The sequence below is a fragment of the Cervus elaphus genome, chromosome 20 (assembly GCF_910594005.1).
Source record: "Cervus elaphus chromosome 20, mCerEla1.1, whole genome shotgun sequence".
Classification (NCBI taxonomy): Eukaryota; Metazoa; Chordata; class Mammalia; order Artiodactyla; family Cervidae; genus Cervus; species Cervus elaphus.
The window spans coordinates 81,466,278-81,475,204 of NC_057834.1; the positions used below are offsets into that span (position 1 = coordinate 81,466,278).

General features: G+C 47.3%; 1 pseudogene; it reads right to left on the reverse strand.

Annotated features, from left to right (window-relative positions):
- Positions 1 to 523: 523 nt before the first annotated feature.
- On the reverse strand, positions 524 to 2,013 carry LOC122676773 (annotated as a pseudogene).
- Positions 2,014 to 8,927: the final 6,914 nt, after the last annotated feature.

Consider the following 8,927-nt stretch of genomic DNA (forward strand, 5'->3'; position numbering starts at 1 on the left):
TCACTCAGAAGGACAATGCAGATCGTGGAGTGCAGTTTATTATACTGGCGGCCCAAGGCAGAGTCTCCTCTTAGCCAAGGACCCCGACCAGTATTTGTGTATACCTTATATACCCTAAGTGTACGTGCTCAAACCCACCGCCCCCCCCCCAATTCTCTGAAACTAGTCTGAACAAAGGAAAAGAAAGATACAATCAAAGTCAACCCATGATTCCTATGCCTTAAACCTAGGTAGTTAACAGTGGACAATTATCAATAGGCCTGTGGTCATACCCCAATAAGCATAACAGAATTTATGATTCTATTCAGTTACACAGATAATTAGGGTATACTTTTAGGCGATGGAGAGTCTAGGTGTGAGCCCCGGGGCTCTTCCATCCAAGGGGGTCTGGTTTTCCAGTTGGTTTGTTGTTTCCACAGATACTGGGCATGTAGCTCAAAATCCACAGTGCGGCCCAAGGTGGAGTCCTGCCTTCAAGATGGAGCCTGTTCTGTCTGTTTCCTCCTTCATTCCCCCCTCTTGATGCTCTTAACTCATAGTATGAGCATCACTCATAGGGATATATTGTACCCTGGCTCTCCGACCACCAATTTGGGAGAACGACACCAAACTTTGGGTTACAAAGTTCATAATACATTGTAAAGTGCAGGGTCCACAAAGCAGAATTATCAAGGCAACTGTAACAATGGTAAATACAAAGTCCAGAAAGGAATGTTTTCATTTGACATTGCTTTTACCTGGCTTTTCATGTCATCTAAAGCATCTGATACATTGCCAGATAAATCAGGAATATATACACAACATTTAACCTTAATTATAACACAGGTCCCTCCTGAGCAGCTGTGAGCATGTCCAAACCCATTCTGTTTTGAATTACTGCTTTTCTCATTTGGATTTGTTCCTCATTTAAGGCTTAGATGGCTTTATCACCATCTAGGAGGGCCTGTTTTAGGAAATTAGTCAAGGCCTCTACTTTAATCATAATATCTATTGTCCCTATAGAAGATACGAATAAGGCAGCAATATATTCATACAGTTGAAACACAGACCTTGTCCACCTAGCATGTAAATAAGGTAGATTTACCAGGGCTTGTTATAGGTTAGGCTTTATGCTGCCACGGACAAAAGTGAATCCCAGTGTGCAGCGGCCTACTCAGCCGATTGGTAACCAAGGCCAAAGGTTAGGCCCACAAAGCCATTGGGTCCCATTGGGCACCATCCAATGGATTCCAGGGTTATATTTCCAATCAGAGCCTGGCCAACGGATGGACTGGTTGGGGTGGTATGTGACCTCGAATGTTCATTTACATTGTTTAGGGGATAGGTACCCCATATATTTTAGTTCTTTTGGGTCTAATGGAGGTCACCGAACCCTATCCTTTGTTCTTTTTGTTCCCAGCATATAGCAGTGGGAGTAATTAATTGACCCCTTTCTGGGGTCATCCAGAAATATTCATCCCAGACTTGGTAGAATTGTTCAACATACCTAGAGGCCTGTCCTCTCTTGCCTGTCAGGGAGCTTTTTTCCTTTGTCCTTTAAATATGAGGTATAGGCTTTTATTACTCCTATGAAACTGGTGTTTACAGCAAATGTAACCCCATGACCTGAGTCTATTGACTGTAGGTCTGGCTTATACCAAGAGAGCAGGGAGAGATTATGATTGACAAGAGAAAGGAAAGTCTCTTTTTGTCGTCCCAGAAAAGAACACCAAGGAAGTCCATCCATCACAGAGGCATAGCCCCACATACCCAGCAGCTGGAGGTGTTGTGGAAGTCCACGTAGGAATGTACCTGTGAGATGAAAACATTGTCCTGAGTTGAAACAGAAGTAAAATTCAAAATCACGTTGATGAGGCCATGCAGCAGGAGTTGATTATGTGGCTTCATCCTGAAGGGGCTCATCCAGGATCTTCTTTTCCTTCTTCTAAGGATGATCTTAGTCTCTTGAGGATCAGTGGGGTCCCTCTGCGCAGTCCACTCAGCGTTTTCTGGGTCTGCATGGTATGTTCTCATGTGGCGGATCCAGGGAGTGACACCTGCAACTTTAATTGCTGTGAGTGAAGTGAGTGAAGTGGCTCAGATGTCTCCAACTCTTTGCGACCCCATGGACTGTAGCCTACCAGGCTCCTCCGTCCATGGGATTTTCCAAGTATCCAAGAATAATCCAAGAATAATGGAGTATTCTGCCATTTCCTTCTCCAGGGGATCTTCCCAACCCAGGGATTGAACCCAGGTCTCCCACATTGTAGGTAGATGCTTTACCCTCTGAGCCACCAGGGAAGTCCCAACTGCTGTAGGGATGGTTAGAACAACAGTATATGGACCCTTCCAATGTGGGGCCAAGGAGTTGTGTTTCCAGTCCTTGACCCACACCTGATCCCCAGGCACAAATCCATGAATCTGTTCCCCAAGGGGGAATGGCACCCTTTCTTGTACAGACTTAGTTACCTGATTTATTACCTTACCCAGTTGTTACATCTGCTGTGATATATCATCTCCCCTTACCTGAGGCAAATTTGTTGACACCTGGTTTATTATAGGAGGGAGCCTCCCATACACAATCTTGTATGGAGAATAGCCATGGCACCGTAGGGTCATCCTGAGTCTAAGCAGAACCATCAGAGGCAAGTCCACTCAGGAGCAGTCAGTCTCTAGGATCCACTTGGAGAGTAGAAGGTTGGTTCCTTCCACCATCCCAGAACTCTGGGGTCTATATGCTGTATGTAATTTCCACTCGATGTTTAAAGTTTTGCTTACTTGTTGTACTAAATCAGCTACGAAAGCTGGGCCATTGTCTGATCCAATGCTGATAGGAAATCCAAATCTGGAAACTATCTCCCTAAGCAGGCACCTGGGTACTTCTGATGCTCTTTCAGTCCGGGTAGGAAAAGCTTCTACCCATCCTGAAAATGTACATACCATGACCAGCAGGTAACAGTAGTGTCAGTGAGGTTTCATTTCAGTGAAGTCCACTTCCAGGTGTTCAAAGGGCAGCGTGCCTTTTAGCTGAATCCCTGGAGATTTCTGTCTGTGCCAAGAGGCAGCGTTGACCTGTGAGCAGGCAGTGCAGTTCTGAGATTTTGTCCTGCATAGGGAAGAGAGGCGGGGAACCAAGAAATATTTACGAATTAACTCTTCCAGTTTATCATGGCCTAGGTGGGTCGCTTGGTGTGTTTGGCTTACCAGAGTGGGTGCCAGCTCCTCTGGTACCAATAATTTGCCACTTGGCAATCCCCACCATCCCTTTTCAGTCTTGATGGCCCCTTCCACTTTGGCTAGTTGGTTTTGGGCTTCAGTGTAATTTGGAGAGTCCAGAGCTAGCTCAGGCAGCTCCGCCAATACAAGAGCTTTAATAGGGGCCTCACTTGTCCCCAAGCCCTCGGCTGCTTGTTTAGTGGTCTTATCTGCCAGTCTGTTCCCTGAGCCCGGGGGGGGTATCCTCTTTTTGAAGACCTCAGCAGTGTGTGACTGCAACCCTTTCTGGTTCCCAGGCAGCATCTAATAGGGTCTTAATTTCTTCCTTATTTTTAGTATCTTTTTCACTAGCTGTGAAAGGTCTCTCTCCTTATCCAGAGCCCTGTAGTGTGGCAAAAGCATACCTGGAGTCGTGTAAATGTTTGTCTTCTTACCTTTTGACAGCTGGAGGTCCTGGATTAGAGCACATAGTTCGGCCCATTGAGCGGACCAGTGTGATGGCAGAGAACTAGCTTCAACGATGGTTTCTTCCATGACTACTGCATGTCCCAACAGTCGTTGTCCTTGTTTCACCAGGCTGGTGCCATTGGCGTACAGGACCAAATCTGGGTCCAGGATTGGCTGGTCTTTCAAGTCAGGTCTGCTGGCATATTTCCTTGCAATGATGTGAGGGCCCACCTTCTCCCACAGGAAGGAGAGTGGCCGGATTCAGGGCTTGACAAGGCTCAATAGTAACATGGGGGTTCTCACATAACAGTCCCTGATATTGAGTAATCCGGGATGTCAACAGCCATTTATGAAGGTTCCCTTGCAGGAGACTGTTGACCTCATGTGGGACTTTTACCATCAAACCTTGGCCCAAAGTCAGCCTGATTGCCTCCTGGACCAGTAAGGCAAGCTGCAGCAACTGCCCATAAGCAGCCCAGCCACCCAGTGGCAACATTGTCCAGCGGTTTCGGGAGATAAGCCACGGGTCTGTCCCATGTCCCCAGAGTCTGGGACAACACTCCCATAGCCACCTTGTCCTTTCCAGTCACATAAAGAGTAAGTGGCTTAGCAAGGTCTGGCAGGCCCAAGGCGGGTGCTGATGTAATTGTACTGGGTTTGACTTCGATTACCAGTGGGACTTGTTTTGCAACCCTGCGGGGTGGGGGGTGGGGGGAGAGGGGTTGTCTTCCGCCCAGACTTCAGGGAATTGTTGAGTTAACGATTCTCTGACTGTTTAGCCCGTTCGATTTCCCTTCCGGGAGATCATGCAACCTCCGTTCATCTTGAGGGGTTACTGAGAGGAAGAGTAAATAGGTGGTTGAGCCCACTCGAAGAGTGGGTCTTTCGTGGGGGGGAAAGGTCACTTGTGCCCCCAATTTAGACAGCAAGTCTCTTCCCAACAAAGGTGCTGGGCATTCAGGGATGTATAAAAATTCATGAGTCACTTTGTGTCCCTCCATCTGACATTTTCAGGATAGGCTTGAGACACAAAGTCTGCATTTATCACCATCTGAGACCCAGCAGCCTCTGGATCTACTGGTGTATAAAGTCTACAGGCCTCGCACAGGTTTTCATAGAATTCAGAGGGTGATTTGCTTACCATTTGAATCACTTCAGAGGGTTTTGTCATACTCATAGGTTTTAGGGCCTCCTCTTGAGGCCTTGTAAAATAGCCGCTGGATATCTCTCCAGATGGCCCCGCCCTTCCTCTATGTTACAGTCCCAATCGGGGCTCTCATTGGGGGTGGCTCATTCTGCCCACTGCTGCGGGTCTGCAGTGCCCTCGGGTGCCATTTCTCTGAGCCATTTTCTGGCCTCAGTTAGGATCCTGGTCTTTCCTCAGTGCTGAAGAGAGAGACTAGTAGTTGGATTATGTCACATGTAGGGCGGTGGGTTCGAAAAATAGTCTCCATTAGCCTAATAATGGCTTGTGGCTCCCCCGAGTATGGTGGAGTGTGTCTCTGCCAGCTTAATATATCCGTAGAGGAAAATGGCTGGTAACAATAGGCTACAGGGGGCTGATGGTAGTGCCCACATGCCTCCTGAACCAGATGTTGTTGTAGCTCTCTGAGGGGCATCTGTAGTGGGGTTCTTTCCCCCTGTTCCTTGGCGGAGCGCAACCTCTGTCTAATTCCTATGTTTTCTTCCCCCTTTCCATCAGTACTCACCTGGAGAGGTGGATACAATCTAGGATATCCAGCTGAGGTGAAATTCTGGGGGCGTTGGCCAGAGGTCTCCATTGCTGGGATTAGAGCCTGCCAAAACCGTAGCTCTACGAACTCCAGGAGAGCTGGTGGAAGAGCAGCGACTGCTGCCAGACTTCACCTGGCCCTGGATCGGTCATTAAGGCGGCCTCCAGTCCTGGTGGAGCACAGGGAGGCAGGTGCCTCATTATCCAGTCTGGGGGAGCAGTCAGGTCATCCCTGTCTAAATCCTGTAGAATTTCCTTTTTTATCATCAGTCAGTTTTTGTGCTATTAATATTTTTCCCTTTCCCTTCTGGATACAGAATCTTGTCCAAGTAGGAAGGTCTTAAGCTAACCCTAGCCATGAGTCAATATATGGATATTGATCTGGGAGTCCTGGCTCTCCTGTGACTACTGTATAGACTGCTTCCACTATTTTTAAGTTCATGGTGTTCTCTGGTGGCCATCCTATTCCCACAGGGAGCCTTTCGACCTCACAGAGTATGTGGAGTCGGTTAGGTATCATCTTCACCCCATAGTCTCCTCCAAATCCCTTCTTTAAAATTTTTAATCATGCACTCCAATACAGTTGCCTTAGATTCACTTCCCTCCACCATCTTGCTTACCTTCCCAGACATTCTACCTTTTCTTTTCATTCTGTCTATGAAGTTCTCAGTACCCTATGTACTTCTGATATTTTCACTCAATGAAACACTTAAATTGCCATTCAGCTTCCTTCCTAATTTGGGTAAGAAGAGCCTTACCTGCCAGATCCCAGAGGGAGAAGGGGGATAGGTGTGTCTTCACCTGCTGGTCAGCATGGCTGAACCAGAACACCACGTGGTCCAAGACTGTTTTGCCCTTAACTTTTAAAGTCCATTCTGCCTTGGTGGGCTTGATCAGGTGTGGATGAAAACACAGATGGGTTAAATATTCCACGTCCCAGGCCATCTCTGGAAAAGACAATTCATATTCACTTATGTACCCCGCCCCTCCTTCTAGCCTGACAATTCCGAGAGGGTCAAGAATTTCACAGCAGATGGGACATCTCCTTGGGGAGGGCAGAATATGAGCTCACAAAGACCAAGTTTCTTCTCCTAAAAATCCCCTGGCAACTGCTTGGTAGTAGTTTTCTCCAAGATGGCATGGACACCACCTCCTAAATGACCTTCACAAATTTCCTTCCTAAACCCTAACATGCTCATCAACCTGTGTACCAATCAATCGCTGCCACCTGCCTATTCCAGGCTCCTGTGGGTCCGTGCCCCTTCTAGTCCCTCCCAGGGGGGTGATCAGGCCCCCTCTTCCACCCTGCCGGGTGAGTTCCTCCTCACCTGAGCGCTCAGTTCCCCTGCTGCCATCCACTACCTGCTAACGGAAAAGGTCCGGGCACTGAGAAGCAGAATCCTTCCAGAAGGGCGAGGCGCCTTCCGCCCTAGAAGATTTAAGCCACAAGGCCTCAGAGTAGTCCCAAATGGGACTTGTCTCCTCAAAGTGAGGAGTTTCCCGGCCAATGCACCAAATGTTGTAGACACGAATTCCGGGAAACAAACTCACTCAGAAGGACAATGCAGATAGTAGAGTGCAGTTTATTACATGGGTGGGCCCAAGGCAGAGTCTCCTTCTAGCCAAGGACCCTGACCAGTTTTTGTGTATACCTTATACACCCTAAGTGTACATGCTCAAACCCACCCCACCCTCCCCCCCAAATTCTCTGAAACTAGTCTGAATAAAGGAAAAGAAAGATATAGTCAAAGTCAACCCATGATTCCTATGCCTTAAGCCTAGGTAGTTAACAGTGGACAATTATCAATAGGCCTGTGGTCATACCCCAATAAGCATAAAAGAATTTATGCTTCTATTTGGTTACACAGATAATTAGGGTTTTCTTTTAGGTGATGGAGAGTCTAGGTGCGAGCCCTGGGGCTCTTCCATCCAGGGGGGTCTGGTTTTCCAGTTGATATGTCGTTTCCATAGATACTGGACATATACCTCAAAGTCCATACTCTGGCCCCAGATGGAGTCCTGCTTTCAGGATAGAGCCTGTTCTGGCTGTTTCCTCCTTCACCAATGCAGGAGATACAAGAGACTCAGGTTTGATCCCTGGGTTGGGAAGATCCCCTGTAGAAGGAAATGGCAACCCACTCCAATATTCTTGTCTGGAGAAGAGCAAGTATTCTTGCCTCGACAGAGGAGCCTGGCAGGCTACAGTCTATGGGATGGCAAAGAATTGGACATGACTGATCAACTAAGCACACTCACACAACCACAGTTAACTCTAAAAGGTATCGTGAAATTTCTGGCCTCTAGCACAAGTGCTTATGAAAACCGTCACAGTGAAAATACCCACAGTGGGTGAAAACTGTGTTTTCAGGCATGATTTAAGTCTTGAAATTGATGTTTAGTAGAATGTGGCATAACTATAATTTTTGTGCTCAGGGGTTCTGAAATGATAGACGTGGAGAACGCATGCAGGGCTGGTGGCATGAATTGGGCCCTTTTGGGGGTAGTGAACTTTGCTTTGAACACACAGCAAGGCAGGAGGCCAAGGCAGAAGTCAGAGCACTGACCTGGGTTTTGTGTGTGTGTGTGTGCGTGCGCGTGCGCGTGCAAACACACATACATGTGCACATGGGAGCAGGCCCTTGAAACAATTAAAACAATGTACAAGGTGTATTTTTTAATGTCAGGTGCAGCATGCTGTTGTGCCCTGAGTGACTCACCCAGTCTGCGCACACTGGGACTGGGAAAGACACGAACATATATAGATGCACACTTTTTCTCTTGTTTTATTTTTATCTATCTATGTAGAAGCTCAAGGAGAGAATACTGAAGTGGTTTGCCATTCCCTTCTCCAGTGGACCATGTTCTGTCAGACCTCCCCACCATGAGCCCTCTGTCTTGGGTGGCCCCACACTTCATGGCTTAGTTTCATTGAGTTAGACAAGCTGTGGTCCGTGTGATCAGATTGGCTAGTTGTCTGGGATTGTGGTTTCAGTCTGTCTGCCCTCTGATGCCCTCTCTCAGCACCTTCTGTCTTACTTGGGTTTCTCTTACCTTGGACGTGGGGTAACTCTTTGTGGCTCCTCCAGCAAAGCACAGCCGTTGCTCCTTACCTTGGATGTGGGGTATGAAAAGGCAAAATGATAGGACACTGAAAGATGAACTCCCCAGGTCGGTAGATGCCAAATATGCTTCTGGAGATTGGTGGAGAAATAACTCCAGAAAGAACGAAGGGATGGAGCCAAAGCAAAAAAAACCACCCAGTTGTGGATGTGACTGGTGATATAAGCAACGTCCGATGCTATAAAGAGCAATATTACATAGGAACCTGGAATGTCAGGTCCATGAATCAAGGCAAATTGGAAGTGGTCAAACAGGAGATGGTAAGAGTGAATGTCAACATTCTAGGGATCAGCGATCTAAAATGGAATGGAATGGGTGAATTTAACTCAGATGACCATTATGTCTATGACTGTGGGCAAGAATCCCTGAGAAGAAATGGAGTAGCCATCATAGTCAACAAAAGAGTACAAAATGCAGTACTTGGATGCAATCT